We start from the raw sequence: 16466 nt of genomic DNA, 5'->3' as shown, positions 1-16466 counted from the left end.
GACTTCCAGCCTCCAGAACTGTGAGAGAGTAAGTTTCCATTGTTTTAAGCCACCCAGTTTGTATTAATTTGTTATAGAAGCCCTGGGAAACAAAGAAACTACTCTAGATCAGTTAGGAAAGCTTCTTGAACTAAATGACTTTTAAACAGTGACATAAATCATGAGACTGTCCCAGTCAAGATAAAAATATCACTGGGAATCAAATTCACTGGTGTTATTCCAGCTCAGTGGTAAATGTTCTACTGGTATTTTAAATGATTCTAAAATAAATTCATTATTTTTCTTCGTACTCCAAAGTCTTTCTTTGCAAAAACTATATGAAGTAGGCATTAATATTTGAACTTAATATGTAGAGGCTAAGGAACTTAGAGTCATAGACCTAGTTAAGTAGCAGAGCCTGGATTCAAACTCAGGTAATCTAGCTTCAGGAGCCTGTGATTTAAACTATCAGGTTATACTGACTATTCTCAACCTTACGCACTATGCTTTCATTCTTCCCAGAAGCTTCCAAGGTGCCCTTTTTTTGTGATATCCCATGGAATCCAGTCTCATGTGAAATTTAGCTTTTCTTTTTCGTCTCCTACTTTTTCTCTTTCCCTTTATAATGATCGTAGTACAGATTGCTAAACGTATTGAGCACTAAGTGTGCCAGCTCTCTTAATTCAAGCAACAACCACATGAGGTAGATACTATTATCATCCTCATATTCCAGAGTGTATTTCTATGGCTTAGAGAGGTTAAGTGACATATGTGGGATCATAATACTAATAAATGGCAGACCCTGGGTTGGTTGGATCTGTCTGACTTCAAAGCTTCCACTTCTAAAAAAATTTGATGTAAAACCAAGATATAACTTACATGATTTAAAATGCACAACTCCTAAATATTTAGTATGATGAACTCTGGTATGTTGTATACCTGTGTAATTATCACCCAGAACATTCCCCGATGGAAAGCTCCTTAATCATCCCCCCAACAGTAGATAATCCTCCAAAGATAAACAACATTCTGTTATATATCGCCATGAATTAACTTTGTTTATTTTTGAACTTTCTAGAGTAGAATCATATAGTATATTTTCTTGGGTGTCTTATTTCTTTCCAGAGTCCTTATTTTTAATGACCATACTATACTTTGTCCAACAAAACTGCCAAGTCTATTTTTTCTTTGGTGTCTCATTTCTTTCCGGAGTCCTTTATTTTTATTTTTATTTTTATTTATTTATTTTTTTTGAGACAGAGTCTTGCTCTGTCGCCCAGGCTGGAGTGCAGTGGCGCGATCTCAGCTCACTGCAAGCTCCGCCTCCTGGGTTTACGCCATTCTCCTGCCTCAGCCTCCCGAGTAGCTGGGACTACAGGCGCCCGCCACCTCACCCGGCTAGTTTTTTGTAGTTTTTAGTAGAGACGGAGTTTCACCGTGTTAGCCAGGATGGTCTCGATCTTCTGACCTCGTGATCCACCCGTCTCGGCCTCCCAAAGTGCTGGGATTACAGGCTTGAGCCACTGCGCCCGGCCTCATGGAGTCCTTATTTTTAATGACCATGTTATACTTTGTCCAACAAAACTGCCAAATCCTCTGTCCTATTTTCCTAGGCTCTTGCCAAGTAACCTATGTTGATGATGTAATATGCTAATTCTTGCTAAAATATTAGTGAGTGAAAATCGTTTAAGTTACTTTTTTGGGAGGATAACTTATTAGTATCATAACTGACCTTAAGCTGAGAAGAATGACTATTATGAAAATTCTAAGTAGAGTCTGAGAGACTTTTAGGCAAAAGGGGCCTAGCTAATTCCAGTTTTATATGGTTTGTTAACTTTAGGAAAGATGCTCATAATGAATGCATAGAAGGAAAGCAAAAGGTGAAAAACAAGGGGGAAACTGAAAGTATATAAATACTTCTGGGCAAAGTAAAGCTGTATGAGTTTTATGGTATTGGGAGAGGGGAATGTCCTGGTCCATTTCTCCTGCTCTAACTAGATACCTGAGACTTAGTAATTTATATGCAATAGAAATTTATTTATCTTAGTTCCAGAGGCTCAAAAGTCACAGATCAATGCACCAGTAAGTTTCATGACTGGTAAAGCCCCATTTTTCAGATGGTGCCATCTAGGTGTCCTTACATGGTAGAAGGGCAGAAAGGGAATAAATGTTTTTTCCTCACATGACAAAAGAGTAGAAAGACAAGAGAGTGCTTCCTTCAACCTTTGAGCCCTTTTATAAGGGTGCTAATCCCATTTATGAGGTCAGAGCCCTCATGACTTAATCATCTCCCTCTTAGTACTCTTGTACTGGGGATTGAGTTTCAACATGCATTTTGGAGGGGACACAAATATTCAGATCATAGCACTGGTACACTAATTGTGGACCTTTACAATTTATTTCTAAAATGTAAATGCTGTATCTATAACTGAAATTGAAATACCACAGAAGAAATCTTAGATGTATAAAAAGAAATGTTAGTGCCATACAGAAAAATGAACATTGAAGTTGTCAAAAGTTTTGGGTTCTAGTCACTGCCCTGCAGCTTACCAGCTAATTACTTCACTTAAATCACCTAATCTTTCTGAGTCAACTTCAGTATATGCAATAAAAATTACCCTGCCTGACAGGATTGGTGTGAAGTTTAAATATGAAATAAGCTAGTTTATATTAATGTGCTTTATAAAGTCTCATATATGAAGCTTTATATATATATATGCGCACATATCACTGTCATAAAATAGTTAATACAATATTAGATATATAAAAAACTGAATACTCTAACCACCTGATGCAACAGAAAGTCTTAATGACATTGTTTTTGAAGAACTTCTAATTTAATAACCCAGAATGCCACTCAGTTCAAGTTTGTCAGAACTCTAAATGAATGGATTTGGAAAAATACAACAGCAATTTTCTTTCCCATTTCCTTTTGCTTTTACATTTCACCTCTCCTCAGTTATAAATTTTGTTGGAAAGCAAGACACAATTTTTTTACTTTTACCCTTTTCCTTAGAATTTCTTGCATGTCACATGTGAATTTGCCTAGGGATTCTCCTGTAACAAGAATTATCTAATTGCCAAGTAAGAGTGTGAATAATTTATTAGAAAAGTGTGAAAGACTTCATACTGATAACCAATTATTATTATTATTATTATTAGAGACCAAGTTTCGCTCTTGTTGCCCAGGCTGGAGTACGGTGGCGCAATCTCGGCTCACTGCAACCTCCACCTCCCAGGTTTAAGCAATTCTGCCTCAGCCTTCCTGAGTAGCTGGGATTATAGGCATGCGCCACCATGCCTGGCTAATTTTGTATTTATAGTAGAGATGGGATTTCTCCATGTTGGTCGGGCTGGTCTCGAACTCCCGACCTCAGATCATCTACCTGCCTCAGCCTCCCAAAGTGCTGGGATTACAGGCATGAGCCACTGCACCCAGCCGATAACCACTTGTTAATTTATAACCAACTTTAAAAAATTGACGTGGGGTGGGGAAGCGTGCTGGGTAGGAGGATGGGTAGTAATAGTATGTTCAGCTTTACTTTGGACTGCCATTTACTGGTAAATTAAGTCAAGCAATGTTTGACAAACAAAACAATTATGTTCAGAGATTAGAACAATGAACTTGTTGAAGAACAACATCAGCAAAATGGTGGAACAGAAGTTCCTAGTACTCATCTCCTCACAGAAATATAAATTTAAACATCTATCCACACTAAAAAAATACCTTTACAGGAACTAAGAAATTCAAGTGAGGGATTTTAGCACCTGGATGTAGCATGGAAATAAGAAAAGATGTATTCATGATGACAGGAAAGACAGTTTTACATTACCTGTGTACTATGATTTGAATGTGTCCCCTCCAAACTTCAGGTGTTGAAACTTAATGGCCAATATGATGGTATTAAGAGATGGGGCCTTTGAGAGGTCATGAGAGCTCCTTCTGTCATGATTAAGGCCTTTATAAAAGGGGCTTTGTGCAGTGTTCACCTCATTGCCTTTCCACCTCTTGCCATGTGAAGACCTAGTATTACTCCCCTCCAGAAGATGCCACAATAAGGTGCCATCTTGAAAGCAGAGAGCATCCCTCACCAAACAACCAAACCTATCAGGGCCTTGATCTTGGACTTCATAGCCTCTAGAATGATGAGAAAATAAATTTGCTATTTTTAAATTATCCAATCTCTCAGATATTTTGTTATGGCAACACAAAACAGACTAAAGACACCATGTCACTGTTTTCACAAGCCTGGGCAACACATCACACAGATAAATACTCTTCATGTGGGAAAAGCAGTGTGAAGTAAGCTCTCACCTTCACTTCAGTCCCCGGCAGCAGGCCTACCCCAGTAAGCTCAGACTCAAGGAAACCCCAGCACCAGGAGTCTCCAGGCCAACTGTCCCAGTCTCCAGACCAGCTCATGTGGACACAGGCTCCAGGCCCAACCTAGAGACAGGCTTGCCCTTGCAGCCTTAGGTCCTAGGCCAGCCCCTTGGACACAAGCTACAGGCCTCTAAAGGTAAGCAACATTCTGTTATCTCTCACCATGGATTAACTTTGTTTATTTTTGAACTTCCTAGAAGTGGAATCATATAGTATATTCTCTTTGATGTCTCATTTCTTTCCAGAGTCCTTATTTTTGATGACCATGTTACACTTTGTCCAACAAACCTGCCAAGTCTTCTGTCCTATTTTCCCAGGCTCTTGCTAAGTAACCTGTGTTGATAATGTAATGTGTTAATTCTTGCTAAAATATTAGTGAGTAAAAATGCCCTTCCACTGCACCAACCCACCCCCTGCAGACTCAGGCTCTAGACCCATCCTAGCACCAAGCCAGCCCCCATGGTCCCAGGCTCCAGACTGCCCCTTGTGGCCCTATGCTCCAGAATATCTAGGTTCCAGGCTCACTCCAGTAGAATTTAATACTAGTCTGACCCTCAAAGACCCAAGCTCCAGGCTGGACCCCATCAACCTAAGACCAAAGCCTGCTCCCATGGACTCAGCCTCCAGGCCCACTACCATGGACCCAGATGCCCAGGCCACCCCATTGAACCCTGGTGCCAGGTCAGCTCCTGTAAACTCAGGACCAGGCCCATCTCCATGGACCCAGGCACCAGGCCTCCCCCAGCAACAGGTTTTCCCTCAGGGACTCAGGCTTTAGGCTGGCCCCTGTAAACATATGCTCCAGCCTGCCTATGCATGCCTACCATGCAGGCCCAATCTCTAGGCCCAACCAGTGGAGTCCAGCACCAGGCTGGCCCCTGTGAACCCAAGATCCAGGCCTAACCACCTAGATTCAGGTTCAACGCCAGCCCTGCTGGACCCATGAGCCAGGCTCATCCAAGTGGATCTAGCCACCAGACCAGCCTGCCTGAGGATTCCAACAGCAAGCTTGCAAGCAGACCCCACTAAATGGCTCACCAAGAATCTCTGATGGTCTGACTGGTAAAGGACTTTCTCTGCCAAAGCCAGTCTGTAAAGATGGGAAAAGGTGCCTGCTTCTTTTTCAAAATTGTATTTTATTTTTTAGAGACAGAGTCTCACTATGTTGCCCTGGCTGAAGTGTAGTGGATATTCGCAGGCATAATCATAGCACACTGCTGCCGCAAACTCCTGGGCTCAAGTGATCCTCCTGCCTTAGCTTCCTTAGCTGCCTTAGCTAGGACTTCTATGCCTGGTTAAGAGGTTGCTACTTCTTCAAATAGACAAACACCAACATAACACCACAAGGATTACAAATAAAACTGCCTGACAAAGAATTGAAAATAATTGTCTTCAAGAAACTTAATAAGCTTCAAGAGAACACAGCTAGACTACTAAACAATTTCAGGAAAACAATACATAAACAAATGAGTTCAACAAAGAGATAGAAGGCATTTAAAAATTCTGGAGCTGAAGAACACAATGCTTGAATTGAAAAATTCCACAGATAGATTTAACTGCAGATTTGATCAGTCAGAAGAAAGAATCAGTGAGATTGAAAACAGGTCACTTGACATTAGAGCAGAGGAAAAAGAATGATAAAGAGTTAAGAAAGCCCATGGGACTTAGGGAACACCATCATGTAAAATAATATTTGCCTATAAGTGTTCTGGAAGGAGTAGAAAAAGAAAAGGGGAGAAAGCTTATTTTAAGAAATAATAGCAGAAAACTTCCCAAATCTGGAGAGGGATATGAATGTCCAGATTCATGAAGCCCAAAGAACCCCAAATATATTAAATATAAAGAGATCTACCCTAAGACACATTATAATCAAATTCTATATTTGATTATTTTGAAATTAATAAAGATTATTTTGAAAGCAATAAGAGGAAAGACACTTGTCATATGCAATGGAATCCACATAAGATGGTCAGTGAATTTCTCAGCAGAAACGTTGCAGATCTTGAGAGAGTGGAATGATATATTTAAAGTGCTGAAAGAAAAACACCTGAAAACCAAGAATACTACTCCTGGTAAATCTTTCCTTCAGAAATGAAGGAGTGATAAAGACTTTCTCAGACAAACAAAAGCTGTGGGAGTTCATCGCCACTAGACATGCCTTACAAAAACTGTAAAGGGAGTTCAAGTTGAAACAAAATTTCTGGAAGCTGAAGCTGTGAAAAATTTTTTTAAATGACATAAAAACTTAGAAGTATAAAACTGTAGAGGTAAGAATACAGTCAAATTCAGAATACTCTAATACTAATGATGATAATGATAGTGCATAAATAACTCTAGTAAAAAGTTAAAAGTCATGAGTATTAAAAATACATATGGCAACAATAATTTGTTAGTGGATATACATTATATAAAACATGCAAATTGTGACACCAATACATAAAATGTGAGAGGAGGAGAAGTTAAAAGTGTAGAGTATTGTATGTGGTTGAAGTTATGTTGTTATTAGATCCAAACAGACTGTTATAAGATGTTTTATGTAAGCCTTATGGTAACCACACACAAGAAAAGTCTGTAGTAAATAAAAGATACAGAAGATGAAATCAAAGCACACCACTACAAAAATAAATCATTAGGCCGGGTGCAGTGGCTCACGTCTGTAATCCCAGCACCTTTGGAGGCCAAGGCAGGCAGATCACGAGGTCAGGAGATCGAGACCATACACGGTGAAACCCTGTCTCTACTAACAACACAGAAAATTAGCTGAGCCTGATGGCGGGGGCCTGTAGTCCCTGCTATTCGGGAGGCTGGTCCAGGAGAATGGCATGAACCTGGAAGTCGGAGCTTGCAATGAGCCGAGATTGCGCCACTGCACTCCAGCCTGGGCAACAGAGCGAGACTCTGTCTCAGAAAAAGAATAAAAATAAAAATAAATCATTAAGTCACAAAAGAAGTCAACAAGAGAGAAAGGAACTATAAAACTTTTAAATGATTAATAAAATGGCAATATTAAGTTCTTCCTATCAATAATTAATTGTAAGTGGATTCAATTCTTCAACTATAGAGTGACTGAATAGATAAAAGAAAAACAAGATTCAATTATATACTACCTACCAGAGACTCACTTAAGCTTTAGGGACACACATAGGCTGAAAGTGAAGGGATAGAAAAAGATTCCATGCAAATGGTAACTAAGGGCGAACAGCAGTGGTTATACTTATATTGGACAAAATATACTTTAAGTCAAAAACTTTCACAAGGACAAAGAAGCTAATTATATCATAGTAAAGAGGTCAATTTATCAAGAGGATATAACAATTGTGAATACTATGCACTCAACAGTGGTGTACCTACATATTTAGCAAATATTAACAACTGAACAGAGAAATAGAAAGCAATATAATAATAGCGGAGTACTTCAGTACCTCACTTTCAAAAATGGATAGATATAGATCATCCAGACAGAAAATTGATAAGGAAACAGTGGACTTGAAATACAGTATAATGTGAACCAAATGGATCTAACAGACACATACGGGACATTCCATCCAACAGCAGCAGAATACACATTCTTTTCAAGTGTACATGAAACATTCTCAAGGATAGATCACATGTTAGGCTGTAAAACAAGTCAACAAATTTAAAAAGATTGAAATAATTATGAATATTTTTTTCAACCACAATGTTAATGAAATGCTGTAAAATGTTACAAAATCAGCAACAGGAAGAAAATTAGAAAATACACAAATATGTGTAAATTAGACAACATATACTCGAATAACCAATAGGTCAAAGAAGTCTTCAAAAGAGAAAGGCCAGGTGCCTGTAATCCCAGCACTTTGGGAGGCTGACGTGCGTGGATCACCTGAGGTCAGGAGTTTGAGACCAGCCTGGCCAACATGGTGAAACCCCGTCTCTACTAAAAATACAAAAATTAGCCAGCCATGGAGGCAGGCACCTGTAATTCCACCTACTTGGGACACTGACTTAGGAGAATCACTTGAACCCAGGAGGCAGAGGTTGCAGTGAGCCAAGATCGCACCACTGCACTCCAGCCTGGGCAACAGGAGTGAAACTCCATCTCAAAAAAAAAAAAGAGAAAAAAGAAAACAAAAAAAAAAAAAAGAAAAATATCTTGAGACAAATGAAAACAAAACCACAACATAACAAAACTTATTGGATGCAACAAAAGCAGTCCTAAGAGCGAAGTTTATAACAATAAATGCCTACTTAAGACAACCTATCTTTATATCTTAAGGAACTAGAAAGAGAAGAATGAATTAAGGCTGAAGTTAGCAGAAGGAAAGAAAACACAAATCCAAGCAGAAATAAGTGAAACAGAGACTAAAAATAGTACAAAAGATCAAGGAAACTAAGAGTTGAGTTTTTTAAATATAAGCAAAATTGACAAACTTTAGCTCAACTAATAAAAAAAAAAAGAAGACTCAAAATATTACATTAAAAATGAAAGAAAAAAAATTGAAAAAAAGCCAGGCAAAAAGTTGTGCAGCTGTAACCCCACCTACTCAGGAGGCTGAGGTGGGAGGATCTCTTGAACTAAGGAGTTTTAGGCCAGCCTGAACAATGTAGTGAGACCCTGTCTCAAAACAAACAATTATAATTGAAAGAGGAGATATTATAACTGATAATCACTGAAATATGAGGAATCATAAGAGGCAACTATGAAAATTATATGCCAACAATTGGATAACTTAGAAGAAATAGATAAATTTCTAGAAACATACAATTTACCAAGGCCGAATAATGAAGAAATAGAAAATCTGAACAGACAAATGATAAGCGAGAAGATTGAATCAATAATCAAAAAAACCTCCCAAAGAAAAAAACCCAGGACCTGATGGCTTTATTGGTTAATTCTACCCAACATTTAAACAAAAATTAATGCCAATTGTTTTCAACCTCTTAAAAATTCAAGAGGAGGGACCACTTACATCATGAGAAGAGCATTACCTTGACACCAAAGCTAGGTAATTGGACACTCTAAGGAAAGAAATTATAAGCCAACATCCATGGTGAACATAGATGCAAAAATCCTTAACAAAATACCAGCAAACTGAATTCAATTACACATTAAAAGGATCATACACCACAATCAAGTGGATTTATCTCTGGGCTCCAAAGGTAGTTCAACACATGCAAATCAATAAATGTAATACACCACAATAACCAAATGAAGGACAATCATACGTTCAGTTCAACAGATGCAAAACAAAACAGTATCTGACAAAATTTGACACGCTTTCATGATTAAAAATGCTCAACATTAGCTGTAGGAGGAATGTGCCTGAAAGGCCATACATCACAAGCCTCGAGCCAATATAATACTCTATAGTGGAAAGCTAAAAGCTTTTCCTCTAAGATGAGGAACAAGACAAGAAAACCCACTCTTGTCACTTCTATTCAGCATACTACTGGAAGTCCTAGCTAGAGCAATTATGCAAGAAAAAGAAATAAAAGACAAGAAAACCCACTCTTGTCATTTCTATTCAGTATACTACTGGAAGTCCTAGCTAGAGCAATTAGGCAAAAAAAAAGAAAAGGCATTCAAATTGGAAAGGAAGAAGTAAAACAGTCTTTACAGATGACATGATCTTGTATATAGAAAACTCTAAAGACTTCACCAAAGAACTGTTATAGCTAATCAGTGAATTGAGTAAGCTGCATGACACAAAATCAACATGCAAAAATAAGTTGTTTCTATATACTAACAATGAACTATCTTAGAAGGAAATTAAGAAGATAATCCTATTTACAATAGAATAAAGAAATACTTCAAATACATTTAACCAGGGAGGCAAAAGATTTGTATACTGAAAACTCAAACATTGATGAAAGAAATTGAAATAGACACAGATAAATGGAAAGATATTCTATGTTCATGGATTGGAAGAATCAATAATGTTAAAATATCCATACTACTTGTATAAACCTAAAGATTCAATGCAATCACTCTCAAAATTCCCATGGCATTTTTCACAGATAGAAAAACTATCCTAAAATTCATAAGTCACTGTAAAAGATCATGACTAGCCAAAGCAATCTTGAGCAAGAACAAAGCTGGAGTCATCATGCTACCTAATTTCAAAATACACTACAAGACTATAATAATCAAAACAGCATGATACAGGCACAAAAACACATAGGCCAATTGAACCGAATAGAGAGCTCAGAAATAAATCCACGCACTTATAGTCAATTGATCTTTGACAAAGGTGCCAAGGAAACACAGTGGGGGAATAAACAGTCTCTTTAATCAGTAGTGGTATGGAAACCATATATTCACATGCAGAAAAATGAAATTGGACTCATGTCACTTCATATGCAAAAATCAAGTCAAAATGGATTAAAGCTTAAATGTAAGACCTGAAACTATAAAAATACTGGAAGAAAACATGGGGGAGAAATTGTTGGTATTGGTCTGGGTACTGATTTTTTTGATATGACACCAAAAGTACAGGCAACAAAAGCAAAAATAGTCAAATAGAGTTATATTAAGCCAGAAAGCTTCTGAACATGAAAGGAAACAACAGAGTGAAGAGACAACCTATGGAATAGGAGAAAATATTTCCAAACTATACCTCAAATAAAGCATTAATATCTGAGTTATATAAGGAACTCAAATCAATAGCAAGAAAGCAAATAACCCAATTAATGAAGTAAAAGGACTTGAACAGACATTTCTCAAAAGAAGACGTGCAAATGGCTAGCAGGTATATGAAAAAATTCTCAACACCACTATCAGGGAAATGCAAATTAAAACCACAATTAGGCCGGGCACAGTGGCTCAAGCATGTAATTCTAGCAGTCTGGGAGGCTGAGGTGGGTGGGTCACTTGAGGCCAGCATTTGGAGACCAGCCTGGCAAACATGGTGAAACCCTGACTCCACTAAAAATACAAAAATTAGCCATCCATGGTAGTACATGCCTGTAATCCCACCTACTTGGGAGGCTGAGGCCTGAGAATTGCTTGAACATGGGAGGTGGAGGTTGCAATAGGTCAAGATTGCGCCACTGCACTCCAGCCTGGGTGACAGAGTGAGACCATGTCTCAAAAACAACACAATGAGATGTCTCCCCACACCTGTTAGAATGGTTAATATAAAAAAGACAAAAGATAGCAAGTGTTGGTGAGGATGTAGAGAAAAGGAAACCCTTGTGCATTGTTGTTGGGAATGTAAATTGGTATAGCCATTATGGAAAATAGTATGGAGCTTCCTCAAAAAAACCCAAATAGAACTACCATATGATTGAGCAATCCCACTTCTGGATATGTATCCAAAGGAAATGAAATCAGTATGTTGAAGAGGTATGTGCACTCCCATGTTCACTGCAGCATTATTCACAATAGCCAAGATGTGGAATCAACATAGTGTCCATCAATGGATGAATGGAAAAAATGTGATACACACACACACACACAAAATGGAATATTAGCCAGGCTTAAAAAAGGAAATCTTGGGCCAGGTGCGGTGGCTGACACCTATAATCCCAGCACTTTGGGAGGCTGAGGCGAGCGGATCAGGAGTCCAGGAGTTTGAGACCAGCCTGGGCACCATGGTGAGACTCTTAGCTCTACTAAAAATACAAAAAATTAGCCGGGCATGGTGGCCCGCATCTGTAGTCCCAGCTACTCAGGAGGCTGAGGCAGAAGAATCGCTTAAACCTGGGAGGCGGAGGTTGCAGTGAACTGAGATTGCACCACTTCACTCAGCCTGGGCAACAGAGCGAGACTCCATCTTTAAAAAAAAAAAAAAAAAAAAAAAAGGAAATCTTGTCTTTTGGGACAACATGGATGAACCTGGAGGACAATTTACTAAGTGAAATGAGCCAGGCACAGAAAGACATACACTGTGTGATCTCACGTACATGTGAAATCTAAAAAGGTAGAACTAGAGGCAGAAATTAAAATGGTGTTTGCCAGGAGCTAGGGGGTAGGAGGAATGGGAAGATGTTGGTGAAGGGTACGGAGTTTCACTTATGCAGGATGAATAAGTTTTGGAGATTTAATGTCCAGCATGGTGACTGCAGTTAATAATACACTATTGTATACCTGAAATTTGCTAAGACAGATCTTAAATGTTCTCACCACATGGACGCACAACAGGTAACTATGTGAGGTAATGGATATGCTGATTAACTTGATTGTAGTAATCATTTCACAATGTATATGTTGTATCAAAATATCACCTTGTATACCTTAAATATATTCATTTTTTATTTGTCAATTATACCTCAATAATGCTGGAAAAAACAATGGACTTATTTTGTGTAAAATATATACTAGTTATTAGAATCATTATGGAAAATGGTGGTTTGATTTACTAATTTAATGATTCAATTATTAAATTTTTCTCAAGGCATTTTTGGGGGAAATTTCTTTATTCTAATTTCTGAGCTCCAATTAGAAACATCAAATATATGTGTTGAGGGTCTATTTTGTTAATGAATCAAATATTTAAATGTTTATTTATCACGCTGTACAAGGCACTGAAGTTGCGATGGTGAAAGGAACAGACAGGATTTCCCTGCCCATATGGAACTGAGGTAAGGCTAAAAATAAATAAAATGACAGATTTCTAAAAGATGTTATGAATAAAATGAGGCAAAGAGAATACTCAGCAGTTGAGGTAACTACTATCAGGAAAGGCTTTTTTAAAAAAAACAAACAACAACAACAAAAAAACAAGGTCTTGTGCTGTCACCTAGACTGGAGTTCAGTAGTGCCATCACAGCTCACTGCAGCCTCCACCTCCCAGGCTCAAGCAATCGTCCCACCTCAGCCTCCTGAGAAATTGGGACTACAGGTGCAAGCCATCATGCCCAACTAATTTTTTCATTTTTGTAGAGATAGGGTCTTGCTATGTTGCCCAGGCTGGTCTCAAACTTCTGGACTCAAGTGATCCTCCCACCTCAGCCTCCTAAAGTGAAGGGATTACAGGTGTGAACCACCATGCCCAGCAGGTAAGGCATTTCTGAGAAGACCTTTAAGTATATGCTCTCTGCTGTATTCCTAATACTAGGCACAGAGCCTGGTACATAGTCAATACTGAAGGTATATTTGATGAATTAAAGGATGGATTATACCAGGAAATGGCCTTGAAGAGAGGCATTGACCAGAGATGAAATATCATCAGCTTTTCTTTTGTGACTGGTCATAGATGTGTGGGTTGGTTTGGCCTAAAGGTAGAAATATGCAATGGGAAAGAGAGCATAGGAAAACTATTGGAAATATATGTATATATATCATAGTAATTTCCTTTTGATATGGGCCAGCTTATAAAGTCCAATCTAGGCACAAAGATTGATGTGAATATTGACTCTCTCAGTTCAAGTCTACTATCATTTAGTTTACCACTAAAGTACCAAACAAGCAGTGCAAGGGATGTGTACACCAAATAAGTATATAAGTGAATGGATGCACCTCTTTGTTGCTTCCTTGTACTTCATAAATGCCCAAGTTCAGTAATTGAGGGAGCCCATGAGGATAAGATCAAAGGGGTTCAAAACTACAGACCTTTGTAACATTAGGCTGGGTGAGGGGACCATAGTTAAGGATCTAATTTACTAATATATAAAAAATTTGTTGTTGTGCTATAGTAATGTATTTATGCAGTCTGTTCCTTCTGCACCATCTGGTCAATACTAGAGCTGTAGGCCTACCAAACCTTCCTTGAAGCAAAGTCTAATTGAAGAAGTAAGATTAAGATGCAAACTTATGTGGGATAATTAAATGTTAGTTTATAACTAATAATAATATAATAAGAAAGGAGGGAAGGTTTTTTTATGATCTAACTCTTGTTAAACTGACTCACATTGACAGTCTTTCACCTTGCATTCAATAGACCGATCTGTTATGCACATCTTTTGTCTACACATAAAAATATGCAAATAAAACATCTATAAATACAATCTATAAGTATTGATGAGTGCTTGGTTTTCTCACATCCATTCTAACCTTCTTCAATGAGAGAACACGGATTTTTATTTGGGTATATTGTTATTCAGCTAAAAGACTACATTTCGTAGCATATAGCTCACCTTTAAGTGGAAATATTGTGTGGTATTTCTGGAAAAATCTTTTTGAAAAGGAAAGAGTGTGTACCTATTCTTTCCTCTGTCCCATCTCACTGCTTGAAATGTAGATGTGGTGACTGATGCTCCAAAATTCATATTGTATCAAGGGGACAAGAACCATACCTAAAGCATAACAGAGCAGAAAACTGGAAGAATCTCAGCCCTTTGATTACTGTAGAGCCACCATATCAACCCTGAGCTCTCTCTTGACTTCTCTTATACAAGAGAGAAAGAAGCATCTGTCTTGTATATGACTATTCATTAGAGTTTCTGTTACTGTCTCCTGAACTTTATCCTAACCAGTTTGGTGAGCAATATGGATTTGCTGAATTTTTTTTTTATGATAGATGGAGGAGAAGGCAACATTTCATTATACACAGTAAACAATATTTTCATTATGCAGGTCCTCTGTCTAGTTTCTTCCCAGATCCAAATTCCCTTTAGTGCCCCTGTCCCCCTACCAAGCAAGGCCCATCTACCCCACCAACTCTCTATGATACTTTTTTCTTCTCCTGGAGTCAGGGCCCACTCTGATCCCAAAATGACATTTGGGTGGACATTCTACTTACTTCACCCCTTCTTCAGGGATTCTTTTCCCTATATAGAGGGACAACTTAATTTTAGCTGAGCTTTTGCTCATAGACGCAGTCTACCGCAAGATAATGGTAACAGCATCAACAATAACCCATATGATTAAGTGCCTACTGTGGTCAGTCATTTAATCCTCACAACAATCCTATAAAGTGTTATCTATTTTACAGAGAGGATAAATAATCTGCCAGTGGCAGAAAAGCCTAGTTGTCTACCCAACATTCATATTCCTTCTTCCCTAAAATAAGAGTTTTCACTGTGAAGTCACCATCCATTGTGGCTTACATACACATTCATAACTGTCATATCTTCGTTATATATTGATCCTTTGTCATTATGAAGTATTTCCTTTTGTCTCTAGTAATGCTCATTTTCTTGAGGTCTATTTTGTCTAATACTAGTAAAACAACTCCTCTCTTGTGGTTATTGTTTGCATGGTATACTTTCCTCCATCTTTAAAATTTTTATTCTATTTGTATTTAAAGTACATCTCATGTAGACATCATGTAGTTGGTGCTTACTTTTTAGCCACTCTAACAATTTCTGCTGTGATTGGAGCATTTAGTTTATTTGCATTTGATATACTTATTGATATGATTGTATTTAAAGGTCTGCCATTTGCTGTTTATTATCTTACCAATTTTTTTTTGGTTTTTGTTCCTCATTTTCTTCCTTCTTTTATGTTAATCAAATATTTTTTCATATTCCATTTTAATTTCTCTATTGACTTTGTAGCTACATTTTTCATTATTTTTTACTTTCTCTAGTGTTTACAAAATGGATCTTTAGCTAATCCAGTCTACCTAGTTATACTGAATTACTCCAGATGAAATACAGAAAATTCACAAGAGCAAATTCCATTTACTTCTTCTTCTTAGTGCTATTATTGTCATATATGTTACGTCTACATTTGTTATAAACCCATTAATATTAGTGAAGTGTCATACTTTTTTGCTTTAAACAGTCATATGTGTTTTCAATAAGGAAAGAAACATACACATATTGGTTATTTTTATACTTACCCACATATTTACTATTTCTACTGTTTGAGAAGTCTTGAAATATTTATATTCTTTTACCAAATAGTTGCACTTATAGGATTTTTTATGGCAATAAGTAGAGATGATAGTAAATTTCTTTTATCATCATGTTTTGCTCACTGTTTCTTATAATTAAAATTTTGAAATAATTTAAATGTCTAAGAACGAGAAAGTTATTACATAAACTATGTTACGTATGTAGGACAGATAAATGTTTATTTTTAGCATATTGATTAAATGAGACAAGTATATATTATATATGTATGATACATATACATATATAATTACAGTTTTTAGAGAAAGACTGAGAAGAAATATATCTAGATATTAATAATGATTCTTTCTGGCTATTTGGATTATGCATTTGATTTACTGCCATT

General features: G+C 37.4%; 1 protein-coding gene across 3 annotated transcripts in view; it reads left to right on the top strand.

The window, feature by feature from the left end:
• LOC144332960 (uncharacterized) overlaps nt 1-16466 on the top strand; it is a 130428-nt gene that overhangs the window by 22751 nt on the left and 91211 nt on the right. The gene's annotated exons all lie outside the window — the stretch shown is intronic.

Source organism: Macaca mulatta, chromosome 11 (assembly GCF_049350105.2).
Source record: "Macaca mulatta isolate MMU2019108-1 chromosome 11, T2T-MMU8v2.0, whole genome shotgun sequence".
In the NCBI taxonomy this organism is placed as follows: Eukaryota; Metazoa; Chordata; class Mammalia; order Primates; family Cercopithecidae; genus Macaca; species Macaca mulatta.
The sequence above is the reverse complement of the archived record's forward strand: the minus strand, read 5'-3'. Positions and strand labels throughout refer to the sequence as shown.